General features: G+C 52.8%; 1 long non-coding RNA gene across 1 annotated transcript; it reads left to right on the top strand.

The window, feature by feature from the left end:
• Positions 1–319: 319 nt before the first annotated feature.
• Positions 320–1149, top strand: LOC143694471 (uncharacterized). The gene is made up of 3 exons (XR_013182956.1): positions 320–402; positions 814–885; positions 1071–1149. It is a non-coding gene; the product is annotated as an uncharacterized LOC143694471 (long non-coding RNA).
• The last annotated feature ends 16417 nt before the right edge of the window (positions 1150–17566 follow it).

Below are 17566 nucleotides of genomic sequence, written 5' to 3'. Positions count from 1 at the left end.
GTTCCCAGCGCTCCCAGTAAGAGCATCACCGGCAGGGAGAGCGCTCCTAATTCCTGCCCAGTGCTCCCACCATCGTTCCCAGCGCTCCCAGGATCGCTCCCAGTGCCGGGCGGGGCGGGGCCGCTTTGGAACCCCCCCAGGGCAGAGTGCGGCTGCTTTTGGGTGCCGGCACTGCCCGGGCCGGGCTGGGAGCGGAGATACAACGGGAGGGAGAGGAGGGAGAGAGGAGGAGGAAAAGGAAAGGCAAAGGGAAAGGGAGGATCGAGAGGAAAGGAGGAGCAGGAGGAAGCGGAGCAGGAAGAGGAGGAACAGAGGAGGAGCAGGAGGAGGAGCAGCACCAACCCCACGCGGTTCCCCCGCTCGGGCCGGGGTCCCCCGGCATCGCCCCCCTCGGAACCGCAGGTGAGCGGGGAGCTCACCCCAAATGCATCGGGCGGTCTCCGGCAGGGTGGTTTGGCAGGGCAGGGGATGTTTGGATCTTGCAGGACCCCAAAGCTGGGCCGGAAATGGCCCTGGAGTGATCTTGGGGTGTCCCACATGGCGATTGCCGGTACCTGCAGGCAGGGGAGTGATGTTGGGTTTGGGGATCCCCGGGAGAGCTGGGCGAGAACGTGGGAGCCCTGGAGTGGGGAAAGCGCAGAGCGGCGATCCCGGAGCCGGGGGATCCCCAGCAGCCTGGAGGGATGGGGGAGGCTGGGGATGAGCAGGGTCCGGGTCCCCGAGGCTGGAGGGAGCAGTGACTTCTCCATCCAAAACTTGGGCAGCGGGACCATTAAACCCACCATGCTGATCCCTTGTTTTTCCCCAAACCAGGATTCCCACACCTTGGCCAGATGGAGCAGGAGACTGCGAGGAAGAGGAAGATGGCCCAGGACACCCAGGCAGGTGAGGAGGAAGTCAGTGCCCCTTTCCCCCTCTCTCCTGCTCCATCTCCCAGCCCAGCACGGCCCCAGCTGCAGGACAACCCTGCTGCCAACGCCGTCCTGCTGGGGATGCACTGGGGGCATCTCCTTCCCCTTCCCTCTGGCATGGAGGCAAATCCCATCCTCTCCTTGTCCTTCCTCCCCCAGGGAAGGAGCTGAGGATGGAGAGCAGGGAGGACAAATCCCCACAGCAGAACCTCATGGAAGAGGCCTTTTTGAGCGACTCCAGGCACAGGAATCCAATGGGGAGGAAAAACCTTGAAGATCCTGCAGGACGAGGGGCTCCAAACCCAGCACAGGGTGCTCTGAAGAGGAAAGACCCAACCTGAGCCAGGAAGGTGGACAGAGCTTCAGCCAGAGCTCAGAGCTGGTGGCCCAGGAGCAGCTTCCCAATGGGGAGAAGCCCCACAAGTGCTTGGAGTGTGGGAAGAGCTTCAGGCAGAGCAGCACCCTGATCTGCCACCAGATGATCCACACTGGGGAATGGCCCTATGAGTGTTGGGAATGTGGGAAGGGCTTCAGCTGCAGCTCCACCTGTTGGATTGGCAGAAGAAATGCAGCACTCAATATGAGTGATCAGCAAGTCCTAAACATTATTGATAGTCACACTTATTTATATTGGTGTTAATGAAGCTCATACATATTGCAAGGCTGAGCTCATTATTGGTTAGTTACTTATCAACCAACTATGCCTACTTCTGCATTCTTATGGTTATTCTGTTGCTACTTCTACATTCTTGTAGTTATTCTATTGAAACTATCTTCATATTTTTGGCAAAAGATCCTCTTCCCTATCCTGTTGTTGCACCAAGGGCACAATGCCCTTGTCCACTATTGGACACTGACTGCTGACTCCTAGACTTGTCTCCTTGTTGCTTAACCAACGGTATTATTATGTCTATGTGACCTTTCTCAGCTAGCCAACTGTCCACAAAGCTCTCCACACTTCCTCCGTTTTTCTGTTGAACAAGCATGGTCTGATTAAATGCAGCAGATATCATCCTTTGCACCACGTTCTGTAGGCACATGCAAAACCACGGCAAAATTAATACTACTAACGAAGCTATAATGCCCACTATAATGCTGACCTTAACAATAGAGCGTAACCATGATCCCAGGCCTAAAGATTTGAGACATTCATCAATATCGAAGCCCAATTCTACCTGTAAGTTTCCAGTTAACCTCCGCAACTCAGAGAGTTGGAGTGGATGGATCATGAATGGTCAGAAAGGTTCATGCAACGCATGCCTTCAAATTCTTCACAACCATGGCCTTGTGCAAGTAAAAGAAAATCAATTGCAGCTCTATTTTGAAGTGTTGCATGGCGAATAGAATCAACATCAAGCAAAAGGCTAGAAAGCACCATAGAAGTGGCATTGATTTGCTTCGCAAGCCAGCATCCCAACTTATTTAGGGTGGCATGGGTGCCTGCTGCTGCCACCCCTGGAGCCAGAAAGCTACCGACTGAGCTATCTAGGCTGCAGGGCTCCCATACTATGCATCTGATCATTGATGGCACGTAGATCATGCAGGAGATGACACCTGCCAGGATCATCTCCTCTTGATCACAAAAACAGGAGCACTCCAAGGACTAACAGATGACCGGAGATGTCCTTGGTCAAACTGCTCCTGCACCAGCTTGTGTGCCTGAATGAGACTTTCCCCTTTTAAGGGCCATTGCTCAACCCACACCAGGTCCTCTGTTTTTCATCAGAGTGGGATCAGGAAAGTCCATGCAATGGCCGTTGTTAGCCCAAAGGGTGCTCATTTGTCAGCACTACTCCCATTTGAGCCAAAATATCCCGACCAATGAGGCACTGCACAGTAGGGGGCAAAGGTACAATTGAGAAAACATTCTGTAAACTTTTTCTGTCAATAGTTACAGATAACATGGGTGATTTTCTTGCAAGTGTTAGGCCTCCAACCCTGGTAACTGTCCCTGTGGTTGGCTGTAATGGCCAGTTGTGGGGCCAGAAATCTGGACTAATAATGCTGGAGTCCGCACCAGTATGTAATAAACCTTCCAAGGTTTGCCTCCCACCCTGCTACTCTATTATTACAGTGCGCTTTGGTCGATCATTCAGCTTCCTTGTTAATAGAGTGAGTCCTCCAGTGGAACCAAAGCCTCGTTCCCCTCTCAACTGTGATTGACGAGGGGTAAAGTTTTAGTCATCTGCTCCAATGGAACCAATTGAGCTATCCTCTCTTGATTCGTACTGGCGGAAAAGGAGTATGCACCATGGCACAAAAATTTCCCCCATATAATCAGCGTCTATTACCCCGGCTAAAACAAACAATCCCATCATAATGGCTGATGATTGTCCCAGGAGCAAAGCTCAGATAGGTTGTCCATCAATGATGATTGGTCCCTTTATTCCAGTCGGAACCTTTTCCGGTTGGGTGGTCATCAATGTTACTGCTGCTGTGGCTGCCACGTCCAGCCCGAGGCTCCCAGCGGTGGCTGGTTGAAGGGAAGCTGGGCTGAGGTGTTGACAGCAGCTACTTGTGTCTGGGCACGGCAGCTTGTGGACGCGCTGGCCTTCCCGTTTCCCAAGCGGCGTCGGCAGGCTCCGGTGTTGTGGGTATCCAAGCGACAATTTTGACACCAGACGCTGGCTGCTTGACAAGCCCTTCGGGTATGTCCTATGCCTCCACACCGGTAACATTTAAATCGGCCAGCAGATGGAGCCCGTGGAGTATTTGTTGCTGCTGCTTGTAGGGGTGCAAGAGCAGCTAACACCTGACTGTGAGGCTGCTGCCTGTTTTTGTAATCCTGCTCCTAACTCCTTAATAGCTTCTACTAACATCGCTTGATTTCCTATGGGCACATTTGCCAATCGTTCTAAAGTTTCTTCTATAGACCAATTAGCTCTTAGGGTATTTAATACGTTCCTTGTAGCCTGATTACAGTTCTTGAGTGCGCATTGTTTCAACAAAGTACCCTTCATGAAATCAGGGACTCCTGCCCGCTTGATAGCATTGGCTGCCTTATCTATGAAAGATCTGAATGACTCATCTCTTCCTTGCTTTATTCCCATATAAGAGGGGACCCCGCCTGGCTCTTTTATCCTATCTATAGCCAACAGCACCAGATGCATAGCCTCCCGACATTTATCAGGACCGAGTAACGCCTGTGCTTCTGTCCGAAGAAAAGGCCCTAGACCCATTAGCTCCTCTAGGGTTATCCCGTGTAACGGGTCGCCTGGCTGCCGTATTACTGCTACGCATTCCTGGCAGAGTGCCTGCCAGTGTGCATTAAACAAGAGCTGCTGATGCTGAGTGAAGATAAGCTTCGCTATTCCTCTGCAATCAGCCAGCAGTAACACCTGAGTCCCCTGGATATAGTCAAGCATTTGTTTTGTGGGCTCACTGGTTAGCCCAAATTGACTAACTGGGGACCGTAATTGCGACAGCAGCTTCCAGTCTAGAGCAGTTATTGTTGCTTGAAACCCGCCCCTTGCCACAGGTGAATATATCACTGGACAAGCAACATCCATAGCTGCTTTTATAGGCTCTTTATCCCCTGTAACGATGATATCTTTTGCTACCGCTGCCCATGCCTCCCTTTGCCCCCGTGCAATGGCCCCCGCTAGGTCACTCTCTGACCCAGGGATCGGCTCATTACCAGGAGGAGGAGATGGAGGGTTTGACACAGGTGGTGCAGGCAGTGCTGTTGTAGCACAGGCGGGGGGTGAGCTGCTCCTTGAAGCAGGAGCTGATGTTGGTGGCAAAATGACTGCAGATGTGGCAGGAGGTCACAGACAATTGAACCAGTCCCCATAACTCTTATTCTTATCATGCGCCATGCTAGCTTGCTGTGCAGCCTTCTTTTCTGCCTGATATTGTAATGACTCGTTATGCACAACTCGCCATAGCTTTCCCAACTTTTTTGCAGTTTTATCTTCATCTATAACTGCCTCCCACAGCATGTCCCCAAATTTACGCCACTCCGTTAGTTCATGTACTGTATGAGGATTTTGAAAAATTCCTTGTTCACACCCATAAGCTAACCTGGGAAGCTCTTTCTGCAAATCTATGCCCTTAACCTGACGCTTTTGTAAAAAGCAAGTAAATAAATCATATGCTACTTGCCTTTCTCTTTCCATTTTAAGAACGTCAGTGCTGTTGCAGCCCCACAAGGTCTCGGCAGCACGTATCGGCCGGGCTCTTCGTTGAGGTCACCCAGGGCGCGGCACCTTCCCTTTTTCAGCGGTGCTTATTCGCCGTCCTTGCTGCGACAGGACCCGAACTCCTACACCGATCCACCGTGGCTGCCGTTACAGGAATCACATCGGGGTCACCATGTTGTTGGAGTGGCGGAAGAAATGCAGCACTCAGTATGAGTGATCAGCAAGTCTTAAACTTTATTGATAGTCACACTTATTTATATTGGTGTTAATGAAGCTCATACATATTGCAAGGCTGAGCTCATTATTGGTTAGTTACTTATCAACCAACTATGCCTACTTCTGCATTCTTATGGTTATTCTGTTGCTACTTCTACATTCTTGTAGTTATTCTATTGAAACTATCTTCATATTTTTGGCAAAAGATCCTCTTCCCTATCCTGTTGTTGCACAATGCCCTTGTCCACTATTGGACACTGACTGCTGACTCCTAGACTTGTCTCCTTGTTGCTTAACCAACGGTACTATTATGTCTACGTGACCTTTCTCAGCTAGCCAACTGTCCACAAAGCTCTCCACATCTGCCCTCATCACCCACCAACGCATCCACACCTGGGAGAGGCCCTATGAGTGTGGGGAATGTGGGATTTGCTTTAGCCAGCACTTTACCCTGGTCTGCCACCAGAGGATCCACACTGGGGAAAGGCCACACAAATGTGGGGAATGTGGGATGACCTTCAGTCAGAGGTCCCAACTGATCATCCACCAAATGATCCACACAGGGGAGAGGCCCTACGGGTGCACCCAGTGTGGGAAGAGGTTTCAGACCAGCTCCCATCTCCTCCTGCATGAGTGGATTCACACGGATGAGAGGCCCTTCCACTGCCCTGACTGCAGGAAGGGCTTCAAGCTAACTCCCACCTTGTCACCCACCAGTGCATTCACACCGGGGAGAGGCCCTGTGAGTGTCCCCAGTGTGGGAAGAGCTTCACCTGAAGCTCTCACTTGACCAGACACCAGCAGAGGCACCGGTAAGGGAAGGCTTGCCAATGCCCTGATTGCAGGAACAGCTTCATGCACCACTCCAGTTTCAACCCCCACGGGAGAGCCCGGATTGGGAAGAGCCCTGGTGATCCATGTTCCCTGTGATCCATCCTGGGAAGACACCTATCCCTTGTCCAGCCCCTCCCAGTGACACAATGTGGCATTGAAAAACATGAGTGTCTTGCCATGGCCCTGTCATTGCATTCACTCCCACCTCAGGTCATTGCCAGGGGCAGGAAAGAGACTCTCTCTCTCCCTGAGGAGAAGGGTGTCCTTTCCAGGCAGGGGGAAATATGTGGCCAGGGAGAGCCAGTTGTTGATGTTGTAGTTTTCTCTGCAAATAGTTTTTCTTATCCCTTCTGTTATCAATATTTTTTCTCTTCCTGTTTGTTCCTTATCTCGTTGCTGTTCCCAATAAATTGTTCTTATCCCAGCCCGGGATCTTTGCCTTTTGTGCTTTCCATGGGAGGCGGGAGGGCAGCGAGGGCAGCGCGGTTTTAGCGGGAGCAGGAAATTGGGGAATCCCATTCCTGAAGCCCGGCCCGTGGAAACCGAGCATCCCAGCTGGTGCCAGCCCTGGTGGCCATGGCAGCAGCCTTGGGAGCGGGTCCCTGGCTGGGGCTGTGGGAACCTCTTCCCTCTGGTGCCCAGGGACAGGAGTGGAGGGAGCGGCTGCAGCTGAGTCGGGGCAGGCTCAGGTTGGATGTCAGGAAAAGGTTTTTGCCCAGAGGCTGCTGGGGCCCTGGCCAGGCTCCCCAGGGAAGGGTCCCAGCTCCAGGGCTCTCTGAGCTGCAGCAGCGTTTGGCCAGCACTGCCAGGCCCAGGCTGGCATTGTTGGGGTGTCCTGTGCAGGGCCAGCAGTTGGACTGGAGGATCCTGATGGGTCCCTCCCAGCTCAGCCAATTCTGTGCTTCTGGGATCCCATGCGCCTGGGGATGGGGCTGCCAATGGTTGCCATGGCAACAGGCTCTGGCTGCAGGCCTGAGCTGGTGTCCATGGCAACCACCCCTGGCATGGGGTCTCCATGGAGCTCCAAGGGACTGAGCATAGCAACAGGGGGCTGGTGATGGTTGCCATGGAAACTGAGCATTGCAACAGGGTCCTGGTGATGGTTGCCATGGAAACTGACCATAGCAACATGGGGCTGGTGATGGTTGCCATGGAAACTGACCATAGCAACAGGGGCCTGGTGATGGTTGCCTGCTAAGGATCAGATTTGTCACAGGCCCTCAGAGGGGCTCCATGGCGACTTTCCAAGAGTCTCCAGGCTGTTCCAGAGCTGGAATATCACAGGCAGAGACAGGGGCTCCATGGAGACCTCCCAGGGCTTTCTGGGGATGGTAAAGAGCCCTGTGGTCAGAGGCAGTCACAGCCATTCCATGGTGACATCCCAGGGCACCTTGGGCTGCAAAGGCACCCATCTGTCACAGGCACTCACGGGGGCTCCATGGTGACATCCCAGGAGTCCCCAGGCTGCCAAAGGGCCGGGATGGCCCAGATACTCACAGGGGTTCCTGTCATGGGCACAGTGGGCGCTTCAGGCAAAAGCTTTATTTCTTTATTGGAGAAACTCCTTCTGAGTCATGAGATGGAGAGATTACACCCAACAGACACCATGGATCCTCAAACCCCTGCAGGGCCCCTAGACTTCAAAAATTCCTTCTAAGAGAGGAGACTGGGAGCAGCTGGATCCAATCCCAGCCCCAGAATTTGTCAAAGGTTTATGTGTAAAAGATTGGACAGGTGGATAAAACTTTAACCCAATTTCTCCCACAGGATTAATGATGGAATACCAGATAAATTTATATAAATAGAGCTCTGATTGATTCTGATCATGATCAGATAGAAAGATCTTAACCAGAGTTATTTACTCCACAGTACAGGAGCTGTAACAATTATTACAACATAGTGCTCTAGGAAGCAATATTGAAGTCAAGAGGGCCTTGCTGGAGTTGTTGGAGCCCATTGCAGGCAGAGCCTCCTCCTCCAGCAGGAGCTGCCTTTCCTGTGCCATCAGCAGGGCAGGTCCCGCTGCAGGAAAAGTCCCAGGCCAGCCCCAGCACAGGCAAGGCCTCGGGCACAAGGGCAGAGTGCCGTGCTGGGAGCTGTGTCAGGGAGAGCCTGAGGCACCAAAGGCACCTTGGCAGCAGCAGCTGCTTGCAGGCCATGGCCAGAAGCCTCCCTTGGCAGCCCGGCCTGGTGGCCACCACTGCAGAGCTGCTGCCTCAGGGCTCCTTCCTGGCTGGGCTCTGAAAAGCCACTTCTGCTCCAGGAGCCTGACTGGGAAGCCATTGGCCCCAGCACCTTGGGGACAAGATATCAATGACAAAACTCTTCATGCCAGCAGAGCCAAGGCAGGGGCAGAGGAAAGGGCAGAGCCAGGCCCAGGGGACAGGGCTGCAATGGTGATGGCTGTGAGGTCACTGCCCCTGCAGCAGCCTGGCTGCCCTCAGCAGACATTCTGGCCAGAAGCCTTGTGAGGGCACCCAGCACATCAGAGAACCCACACTACAGGAATTCTGTTCTTGAGGATGAGAAGGTTTCACTGGGTCAGGTTGCACAAAGCTCCTGCTCTTGGACCATTCCTGGGATGGGGAATTGGAATCCCAAAAACAGTTACACTTTTGTGCCACTCTCATCATTGTAAAATATTCCTCCTTCTAATAAATGTAAATCCACCCTCATCCAGTTTAAAGATATTGACCCTTCTTCTGTCACTGCAAGGTTTGGGAGAAAATAACTTTGACTGCTTTTTTCCATTTTTACAGACCTTGGAGAGGACCCAAAAATCTCCCAAGATGGCGTTTGGAGGCCTCATCACTAAACCAGCAGGTAGAGGCTGAGGGCTCTGGGGTCAATGGTGTGGAGACTGAGGACAGAACAGGAGTAGCCTGGGTGGGATTGGAGGATAGTTTCAGAGAGGCTGGAGCTTTTCTTCATAGTGGGAATGAGCCTGAAGAAGACATAATAGCACCAAGGGCAGCTGGGGAGGCCCCGAGTGGACACCAGGAGAAAGGAATTTCCCTGCCAGGGCAGGGCTGTGGTGCAGCACGTCCCCCAGCAGGAGCCTGGAGCAGCCCAAGGCTTTGTGTGGGCAGGCAGAGGCAGGCAGGAGGCAGAGCTGTCAGCAAAGGAAGGGGCCAGCCAGGTGGGGCAGCCGGGGGATGCCGACAGCCTGCAGGGACAGAGGCGCAGGTTTGCTCAGCACCAGAGACACCTTTGCCTTGCTTGTCCCCACCTGTCATCCCTGCCAACAGTGTTCTGCTCTACCTGGAACCTGGGGACACTTTGTCAGTTGTGTCCTTGGCAGGGATCTCTTGAAAGTACAAGAAACTGCAGCATTTCAATGTAACTGATTTCTTGAAGGTTTTGTGACATCACAGAGCTGGCTGTGACATCACAGAACAGTATGTGAGGCCATAGAACAGACTCTGCCATCAGAGATTGTGGCTCTGTGGCATCAGAGTGTGAGTTGTGAGATCACCAGGTGGCTCTGTAACATCATAGAGCAGGCTGTGACATCACAGAAGAGATTGCGACATCACAGGCTGACTTTGTGACATCACAGTCTTCTGTGACATTAGAGCACTGCTGTATGGCATCACAGCTTGACATCATAGAGTTGGGTCTGTGACATCACAGGAGCTGTGTGATATCTCAGGAGGCTTTGTGACATTACAGGGGCGGTGTAAGATCACAGAGATGTCCTTGTAACATCAAAGGGGGCTGTGTGATGTAACAGGGGCAGTATGACACCACAGAGATGGCTGTGTGATATCACAGGGGCTGTGTGACATCCCAGGAGGCTCTGGGACATCACAGAGATGCTGTGTGCTATCCAAGGGGGTGTGTATATAAACACAGGAAGCTGTGTGACATCACAGGGGCTGTATGACATCACAGGAAGCTCTGTGATATCAGAGAGATGGCTGAGTGACATCACACAAATGGCTGTGTGACATCACAGGGGCTGTGTGAGGTCCCTGGGGAGGTTACTCTGCCCCGGCCCCCTCACAGTTCCCCCCAGAGCAGTCCAACCCTGCTCGTGCACAGCGGGGTCCCCTGTCCCCCTGGGTCCCCCCGCCCCTGGCCCCGCAGCCTCCCCCAGAGGATGTTCCACGAGATCGACCCCAGAGTCTGACACGGGGACGGGGGGCCGGGGCCCTGGGGGTGGCACAGGGGGACAGGGACCCCCCGGCAGCGTCCCCGTGTCCCCCAGGGCCAGAGCCTGGGCCAGGGCTCCTTCACCCTGCTACCAACGAGGCCTTGAGAGCTCTGAAAAAATTCCCAGCAAGGGATCAGCAAAAACCAGATTTAATATTAAGGGACAGCACCACAAAATTCCTTGGCAAGAGTCATTCTGCTCCTGACTGGACATTTCTGGCACACCAAGGAAACAAAGCAACAACAAAACCAAACCAAATCCAGGCAATCAAACCAGAAGTGAACTGAGAACTGTCCCTATGTGTGTGTGACACAAGGACAGTGAGGGCAAGGATAAAAGTTTATCAGAGCTCAAGCTTAACAGGACTTAACTTGTACCTTAGCCATAACTGCTACCTTAAACATCAGAGTTTAGCAAAAGAACAGCACTTAACAGTATTTAACCTAACTTATTACCTATGACTTTGCAATTTAACAGAGGAATAACCCTCAACAATATTTAACTTAGCTAATAACTTATATTAAACTTAACAACCTAGCAAAAGAACAACTCTTAGCAGCATTTAACTTTGCTTAGACCTCGTGACTCAACCTTACTTACTGATATTTGGATATCTGACTGACTCAGCTATGCAAGGCACTCCAACCCCTCAGAGAGCAGCATTTCTGCCACATTTCCCCAGCACAGGCGCTCCTGTGTGCACACAGACACAAAGAGTCAGTGCAAGGCACCTGTGAGAAATTCCCCTGAGGGCAGGAAATGCTCCCTGTGGATCCTTTGGCATCTCCCCAGCGGGTGAAGGGCTGAGCCTGGAGGAGTGGGGGGATCGGCCCAGGCTCCGTCGTTGTTGGGGATCCCCGAGTGCAGCAAACGGGAGAGTTCCCGGCTGGGAGAGGCCCCACTCAGAGAGAGTCGCTGGCCCAGGAGAGCTCCAAGGGCTCCTTTTGGAGCGCTGTTTGCAGGGCCCCAAGAGAGGGGCTTCAGTCCCAGCAATGCCTCATCCTGGCCGCACTTGGCACCAACAGCTTTCTTTGGCAGTGTGAGAACAGGAATGTTGTGCCACTGAGGGAACAAAACCAGTTCCCAGGGCTGCTCCTCCAGAAAGCAGGAGCTGGTTGGGCAGCAGCAGTGCCTGGAGCAGGCAGTGTTTGTGGTGAGCTGCAGAGGAGCTGAGCCCAGGTGCTGTTTGCCAAGGCTGAGGCCCAAGGAGCATTTCTCAGCTGGCAGGGCGGCCTGAGAAGGGCAGGGGGGAATGCACCAGCACAGGGCCATGGAATCAAGGCACCATTGTGACACTGTGGGGCCCTGTGACACCAAGGGACCATTGTGACACTGTGAGGCCTCATAGAATCAGTGAGACCATTGTGACCCTGGGGGTCTCCCCACAGAACCAAGAGGACCATTGTGATACTGTGGGGCCTGGTGAAACCAAGGGGCCTTTGTGACACTGCAGAGCTGCATGGAACCAAAGCTGCATTTGACACAGAGGGGCCTCCTGTCATCAATGGTCCATTGTGACACTGTGGAGGCAAAGGAGACCATTGTGACACCGCAAACCCCCAGGGTCCAAAGGTTCATTATGACACTGCAGGGCTCCATGGAATCAAGGCACCATTGTGACACTTGGGGGTGCCATAAAACCAAGGGTGCACACAACAGGTCTGGCTGGTGTGGCCTCCCATGGATGGCCTGACTGGTCCAACTGACCCTGGCCAGTTGAAGGTCTCCTCTCATCTGCTGCTGAAACACTGGGGCTCTGTGCTTTCCTTCCTATGGAAAAGAACTGTCCTTCTCCTCCAGGCATCCATGGCCAGAATTGGGATTTCACCTCCAAATGTCCGTATACACAGGGATTGTTCCAATAGGAATATTGCCAGGACAAGTCTGTCTTGCAGTGATTTCTCAAGGGTCACTTCCAATCTGTCCCCAAAACACAGGACAAAGCTCTGTGCTTTCCTTCCTATAGGAAGGAGCTGTCCTGCTTCTCCAGGTGCCCATGGCTGAGATTGGCTTTCCACCTCCAAAATTCCCTATATCCCAAGACTGCTCCCAGACAAAATCTGCCATTCCTGACAAGTCTGGCTGGCCTTGGCCTAGTGAGGCTCTCACCTGCCTTCTAAACACTGGGTCTCTGTGCTTTCTTTCCTATGGAAAAGAACTGTTCTTCTCAGCCAGGTGCCAATGGCCAGAATTGGGATTTCACTTCCAACATTCCTTATTGTGACAGACTGGAGGAGATTGTTAGCTCAAAACATTTTGTGTGTGGGGGAGAGGAAGGGGCAGGTCCAGCCCTGCCCTGCCCTGGAACCCCAGCCCTGCCCTGCCCTGGAACCCCAATCCCCCCAGAGCCTCTATCCCAGCCCAGCAGTGGCTGTCAGTCCCTGGCACAGCACAGGCAATGCTCCACAGCCACCTCTGCAGCCTCCAGCCCAGCTCCTGAGGGACCAAATGAGCCCAAGCCCCACCTGGGGGAAGGGCCCAGCGAGACCAAGGGATATTGAAGGCTGACCACAAGGCAAGCACAAATATTTACCATACTACTCTTGGAATTTCCATCTGAACAGTGCTGGAATCCAGGGCTTGGTAATAGTGTGTGTGCTTCTCTGTATCTCTTGTTTCTTTCTCTCTTTCTGTGTCTTCTTCTCCTTCATCTAATTCCCTCTTCTTGCCAATTTTGAGTAACTTAAAATTGATCCAGATGCCAGACATCTTTCCTGCCCTGGGCAACCCAAACCAGGCCACAGTGACCTGGATAATCCCCGTCCTTGATGTCCTGGTCACACAGCCCGGGCCCCTTGTCCCCATGTCAGGCTCTGGGGTGGATCCTGTGGAACATCCTTTGGTGGAGGCTGTGGCTCCAGGTGGGCCGGGGGGATCCCAGGGGACAGGGACCCCGCTGGGCATGGACAGCATTGGACTTGTTGGGAGAAACTGTGAGGGGGAGCTGGGGCCGAGTGACCAACCCAGTGACCTGACACAGCCCTGCTGGGATGGCACACAGCCCCTCTGGGATGTCACACAGCTCCTCTGGGATGCCACAGCCTGCTCTGTGAGCTCACAGCCCCTTCTCTAATGTCACACAGGTGGTCTCTGATGTCACAGCCTGCTCTGTGATATCATATAGGCAGTCTATGATGTCAGAGCTGCTCAATGACCTCACATCCCCACTCTGTGATGTCATAGCCCACTCTGTGACCTCATGTTGCCAGATGATCAATTGTCTCCACCAGGTGAGCTCGCACCTGGAGCTTGTTTTCCAAAACCCCAGGCCTATGGAAACCACACAAGGCCCATTGTGTGAGAAGGGGAACTGGAAGTTCAGCAGCCTCAGTGTCCTGCCAGCTCAGCCAGGCCCACTGGAACATTGGGGTCCACGACCACCAGGGACCACCAGAGAGACCCCCAGGACAGAAGAAAGCATGGGTAAAGGGGAGAGGAAATATGTCAATGATTTTGGGGAAATGATTATCACATGTATGTTTAGTCCAGGACAATCAATGAATGTGTGTGCAAAATACAGAAAATAAACAGAAACTTTCCTGTACTCAGCATGCATGGCTTTGAGAGGAGCTCTCCCCCGTGCATCCAGCTGAATAAAGAATGCTGCTTCTTAATGCTACATTGGGGCTAAAAAGAGTTTTCTGTTTTACTGAATTTTTGGTGACACTCCCACTGCCAAGGAAAGCTCTGTCTGCTGCTGTTCACAGACAGAGAAGGGCTGGGGGCAGATGTGGGGCTCAGAGGCTGCCTGGGGCACAGTGACCATGAAATAATCAAGAGTTCAATGTTCTGTGAAAGAAGGAGGGACAGCAACAGAACTTCTGCACTGAAATTAGGAAGGGCAGACTTTGGCCTATTTAGGATGCTCATTTGGGGAGTACCAAATCAGGTACTGATTATTTTAAGGGAAACACCCTTAAAAACAAAGGGGTCCAGGAAGGAAGGACAGATTTCAAGAAAGTAATCTCAAGGGGGAAGGAGCAGCCTGTCCCAGTGTGGCAAAAGATGAGCTGGTGAGGCAAATTGCTTTCCTGGCTTCCCATGGAGCTTTTGTGGGAACTCAGGGGAAAAAGGACCAGAAACTCAGGAAGTGTTTAAGGATGTCATTCGGTTAAGCAGAAACAAAAGGAAAGGGGTAAAAGCTCAATTAGAACTTAACCTGGAGGCTTCTGTAAAGAAATAAAAAATGTTTTTATAAAAAAATTTATAAGAAAAGGAGGGAGAAGGAGAACCTCTACTATTTATTGGATGCAGTAGAGAATAGAGTAACTAAAGATAAGGAAAAGGCTGAACTGTTTAACACCTTGTTTCTCTCAATTTTCAATATTAGGACAGGCTGTCCTCAGGACAAGTGTTCTCCTGAGCTGGTAGATGGGCACAGGGAGCAGAACAGCCCCCTGGAATCCAGGAGGAAGCAGCTGGGGATCTGCTGAGCCACTCAGATGCTCACAGGTGTATGGGATCAGATGGGATCCATGCTAGGGGGATGAGGGAGCTGTGGATGAGCTCCCCAAGCTGCTCTCCATCATTTACCATCAGTCCTGGCTCAGCAGGGAGGGCCCAGAGCACTGGAGATGCCAGTGTGAGCCTATCCCCAGGAAGGGCTGGAAGGAGGAGCTGGGGAACTCCAGGCCTGTCAGCCTGACCTGGGTGCCCGGCAAGGTTATGGAACAGATCACCTTGAGTGCCATCACAGGGCACCCACAGGATGGCCCAGGGATCAGAGCCAGCCAGCTCAGTGGATTTAGGGGTGGCAGGTCCTGCCTGACCAACCTGGTCTCCTTTTATGCCCAGGTGACCCACCTGTGGATGTGGGAAAGGCTGTGGATGTTGTGTGCCTGGACTCCAGCAGAGCCTTTGACTCTGTCTCTGACAGCATTCCCTGGAAAAGCTGCAGCCCACGGCTTGGGCAGGTTCCCTCCTCGCTGGGAGATTTAAGAGCTGGCTGGAGGCTGGGCCCAGAGAGTGGTGGGGATGGTGCTGCACCCAGCTGGTGTCCAGGCACTGGTGCTGTCCCCAGGGATCTGTGCTGGGCCCAGTCCTGTTTAATATCTTCACTGATGGTCTGGGTGAGGGGATCGAGTCCAGCATTCACAAATTGCAGATGGCACCAAGCTGGGTGTGAGTGTGGACCTGCTGGAGGGCAGGACAAGAAGACCCAGCCTTAAGCTGCACCAGGGGAGGCTCAGGCTGGACAATAGGAAGGAGTTCTTCACAGAAAGGGTGAGTGGGAACTGGAATGGGCTGGCCGGGGGGAGGTGGCAGAGTCACTGTCCCTCTCCAGTGGCACTCAGTGGCATGGTCTGGGTGACAAGGCAGTATTAGGGCATTGCTTGGACTTGATGATCCCAAAGGTCTTTTCCAGCCTATTTGATCCTGTCATTCTCTGATGATTGGGACACTCTGGGACCATTGTGACACTGCAGGGCCTCGTGGAACTAAGAGGACCATGGTGACACCGTGCAGCCCCACAGAACCAGGGCTCCATTGCTGTGCTCTGGGGACAAATGGACCCAGGGAGTCACCGTTGACACTCTGGGCCCTCATGGAACCACAGAGGCCATTGTGACACTGCAGGGCCTTGTGTAACCAAGGGGTTTCACCATTTTGACACTGCAAAACCAAGGAGACCATTGGGAGACTGCAGGGCCCAGTGGACCCAAGGGGCCGTTCTGACACTGCGGGACCTCATGGCACCAAGGGGACATTGTGACACTGCAGGATCCTGTGTAACCAAGGGGCCACTGTGACACGATGGGGCCTCAAGGGATCTGGAAGAACGCTGTGACACTGTGTGGAAACAAGGAGTCCATTGTGACACTGTGGGGACTTGTGGAACCACAGAGACCATGGTGACAGTGTGGGACCTCATGTGACCATGGGGCCATTGTGACACCCTGGGGCCCCATGGAACCAAGGGGACCATTGTCACATTTTGAGGCCCCACGGAACCAAGGAGACCAGTGTGACAGTGCAGGGCCTGGTGTAACCAAGAGGCCATTGTGACACTGAGGGGCCCCATGGAACCAAGGACATCTTCGCAAATGTCACCAAGCTGGATGTGAGATTTGATCTGCTGTAGGGTCGGAGGGCTCTGCACAGTGACTTGGACAGGCTGGATCCAGGGGATGAATCCAACAAGGTGAGATTTAACAAATCCAAGTGCCAGACCCTGATATTTGGCCCCAGTGCTACAGGCTGGAGACAGAGTTCCAGGACAGCAGCCAGGCAGAAAGGGACCTTCAGGGACTGATGGACAGCAGGCTGGACATGAGGCAGCAGTGTGCCCAGGTGGCCAAGAAGGCCAATGGCTCCTGGCCTGGATCAGGAATGTGTGGCCAGCAGGAGCAGAGCTGCTGTGCCAGCACTGATCTGCCCCAGCTCTGCACACAGACATTGCTGCTGCAGCTCCAGAGAAGGCAACAAAAGGGCATCTCTGCAGAAAACTCTGCTGGGAGATCCTTTAGTTCCTTTAAAGCCACACGGAGTGCAGCCCCTCACCGACACAATCAGTGGCCACAGGGAAGATGGACAGAAACAAAATGAGAAATGGCAAAACCAATGGCTTTTCTTTTCGGACAATATTAAAAAACTGAAACATGGGGAAAAAAAGACCAAACCCACAACCAAACCCAAAAGAATTATCAAAGTTGATTTATATTACATGGCCTGTCCCTGCTGCAGCCCCGGCACTGCCACCCCCAGGGCTGTGCCCGGCCCCGAGAGCACTCAGGCCCTGCAGCAACACCAGGGCCACCAGGGCAGCGGGGCAGGGCCACGGCAGCAGCACTGGCAACACCAAGTGCTGCTGCTGCTGCTGCTGGGCACAGCTGCTGGGCCAGCACTGATCTGCCCCAGCTCTGCACACAGACATTGCTGCTGCAGCTCCAGAGAAGGCAAAAAAAGGGCATCTCTGCAGAAAACTCTGCTGGGAGATCCTTTAGTTCCTTTAAAGCCACCAAGAGCGCAGCCCCTCATTGACACAGTCTGTGGCCACAGGGAAGGTGGAGAGAAACAAAATGAGAAATTGCACAAGGAATGGCTTTTCTTCATTGACAATATGAAAAATGTAAAACAAAGAAAAAGTAAAAGTGAAAACAAAGGAAATGAAAACAAGAAGAAATATCAAAGTTGAGTTTTATTACAAGTGATTTGCAGAAATTGGCCAGCAGTTTAATGTTTCCAAAACCATCAAGTCATCAGTCTCCACACTGCAGCCTTGAGCTCCTGATTCCTCAGGCTGTAGATGAGAGGGTTCAGGGCTGGAGGCACCACTGAGTATAGAACTGACAGGGCCAGATCCAGGG

This window comes from Agelaius phoeniceus, chromosome 7, assembly GCF_051311805.1.
Source record: "Agelaius phoeniceus isolate bAgePho1 chromosome 7, bAgePho1.hap1, whole genome shotgun sequence".
NCBI lineage: Eukaryota > Metazoa > Chordata > Aves > Passeriformes > Icteridae > Agelaius > Agelaius phoeniceus.
The sequence above is the reverse complement of the archived record's forward strand: the minus strand, read 5'-3'. Positions and strand labels throughout refer to the sequence as shown.